Source organism: Engraulis encrasicolus, chromosome 4, assembly GCF_034702125.1.
Source record: "Engraulis encrasicolus isolate BLACKSEA-1 chromosome 4, IST_EnEncr_1.0, whole genome shotgun sequence".
Lineage (NCBI taxonomy): Eukaryota > Metazoa > Chordata > Actinopteri > Clupeiformes > Engraulidae > Engraulis > Engraulis encrasicolus.
The window spans coordinates 45,841,484-45,843,983 of record NC_085860.1 but is presented as its reverse complement, the minus strand read 5'-3'; the positions used below and the strand labels follow the sequence as shown (position 1 = coordinate 45,843,983).

General features: G+C 48.6%; 1 protein-coding gene across 1 annotated transcript in view; it reads left to right on the top strand.

Moving 5' to 3' along the window:
• The first annotated feature begins 481 nt into the window (after nucleotides 1-481).
• The window catches only part of sema4ba (sema domain, immunoglobulin domain (Ig), transmembrane domain (TM) and short cytoplasmic domain, (semaphorin) 4Ba), a 129,903-nt gene continuing 127,884 nt past the window's right edge, over nucleotides 482-2,500 (top strand). Inside the window, exon 1 of the mRNA XM_063197508.1 lies at nucleotides 482-911. The gene's annotated coding sequence lies outside the window, so the exon portion shown is untranslated. The remainder of the gene's footprint in view (nucleotides 912-2,500) is intronic.

Here is a 2,500-nt window from a genome sequence, read left to right as displayed (position 1 = left end):
GGTTCTTTCATCGGTTTCATTTCTTTTTTTTTCTTTTTTTCTTTTTTTGTTTTACTTTTGGTTTGCCGCTTTTGTCCAGAAAAACAAGTCTTACTTCTTATTAGGCTGTACCAGTGTGAATATTAAGAATGAGACTGAAAGGGAAGTTGAGATATTCTTCCACTGCTTTTAAATACTCCACACCTCTGCTCCTCCTATATCTCCTCCCCTTAACCCACCCCTTCCCTCCCTCCCTCCGTGGCCCCCTCCTCTCTCTCTCCGTTATCCCTCCTCCCTCCCTCTCTCTCTCCTCCCTCTGTCTCTCCCTCCTGGCAGAGTGGAGGGCGGGGTTTTGTGATGACGCCAGAGGCATGTCAGCTACTCACTCTACACACACTCACACACACATGCACTCTACACACTCACACACGCGCGATTGAACCAGCCAGGCAGGCAGGCAGGCAGGCAGCGAGAGAGAGAAAGAGAGAGAGAGAGAGAGAGAGAGAGAGAGAGAGAGAGAGAGAGAGAGAGAGAGAGAGAGAGAGAGAGAGAGCGTGCGCGCTGATGCACACGGAGACACAGAGAGGGAGAGAGACACAGTGTGACCGGGAGAAATAGTGTGTGTGAGAGAGAGAGGCACAGAGAGAAATTGATAGAGAGAAAGCAGACCTTATATTGGACTACAGTGGTGTGAAGACCACCTTTTCTCCACGCTGGATGAAGCCACTGCTGGCAAGACGTGTACTCTAACGTGAAGGGATTTGATTTCAGCGTGCGTCCTCTTCTCTTATTCTCCAGGGGGACTCTTGACGAGGAGGGGCTTTTTTTTGGCGTGGTGTTTTTTCTCCATACCCCTCTCTTTCTCCACAACAGAAGATTTCGTGGACTGGACAGGGAAGACTACACTCACACATACACCGCTGCAGAGTCCAGTAAGTCACTCTTCCATCTGTCAGTCAATTCTTCATTTCATTCCTTCCTTCCTTCCTTTCCTTTCCTTTAAGTTTTGTCAGGCTGTCACTCTTTCGTCCTCATCCCCCCCTCTCTCTCACTCGTTCTTCTTTCCTCTCCCTCTCCCTCTCTCTTGTTCATTAAGGACAGTTACTGCTGGTGTTGTTAATCATTCATGCTGTTCCCTCTCTTCTCTGGTGTTGGGTTACCGCGGGAGACGCTCGCCTGCAGTTTACTGCCCTGTCACCCTGCTGCTAGTACCTGGCGTGTGTTTTGAGAAGGGGGGTTGGGATTGGTGTGTGTGTGTGTGTGTGTGTGTGTGTGTGTGTGTGTGTGTGTGTGTGTGTGTGTGTGTGTGTGTGTGTGTGTGTGTGTGTGTGTGTGTGTGTGTGTGTGTGTGTGTGAGAGAGTGTGTGTGTGTGTGAGAGAGTGTGTGTCTGTGTCTGTGTGTGCCTGTGTCTGTGTGTGTGAGTGGGTGTGCTTGTGTGTATGCATGTGTGCGTGTTGTGCGGCTGTGAGTTGGGGATTTGTTATTCCTGTTTGCTGTTAGAGTTAAGAGAGTAGAGGGAGAGAGAGGGATAGAGAGATGCTGGGTAGAGTGGTGTTAGAGTTAAGAGAGTAGAGCGAGAGAGAGGGATAGAGAGATGCTGGGTAGAGTGGTAGGTAAAGTGGAGAGCGGAGAGGAGAAGTGAGTGAAGGGTAGAGGTTAGTGTGGGTGTCATAATGAGTGTTGTGAGTGAAGTGGGTTTTTTTGTGAGAGAGAGAGAGAGAGAGAGAGAGAGAGAGAGAGAGAGAGAGAGAGAGAGAGAGAGAGAGAGAGAGAGAGAGAGAGAGAGAGAGAGGAGGAGAGAGAGAGAGAGAGAGAGAGAGAGAGAGAGAGAGAGAGAGAGAGAGAGAGGGGTGAAGTGGGGTTTTTGGGGACGAGTTTGGGAGTGGGTGCGTAGGGTGAGTAGGAGTTTGTACTTGACAGCAGTGCTCTAAATTAACTTTTTTTCATCACCAGCCAAAATGGCTAAAAGATGTTAATATTACAAGCCAAACACGCACTCCCTAATGGGTCAAAGTGGCTATTAAGTTGGTCTTTTCTACCAGCCAAACTCAAAATATCACCAGCATTTGGCCGGTGGGCTGGGGTTAATTTAAAGCCCTGCTTGACAGTACGTAGAGAGGAGCAAGAGACACAGGCATGTGGGGTTAAGTGGGACTGTGGGAGTCTAGTCATATTGTAGTGTGTAGTGTGTGCTGTGAGGGTGTTTGTGGGTTGTAGTTGCTTTTTAGTCTTACACATTTCTTTACAATCTTTACAAATAGAGTAGAGTGAAGTAGAGGGAGTGAGGCATGGATGTGTAGGGGTGCCTGTGTAGTGTGTCTGAGGCGTGTTAGTAGAGAGGCTGTGAGTGTAGGTTTAGACTTGACAGTAGAATGGACTGAGAAACAGGGATTAGATGTGGCGTGAAGTGGGACTATGAGAGGCTAGTCTTAGTAGTGGGCAGTGCAAGTGGGGCTGGTGGCATGGTGTGGTGTGGAGTAGTAAATTAAAATGGATAGCAGAATGGCACAGAGAGACACA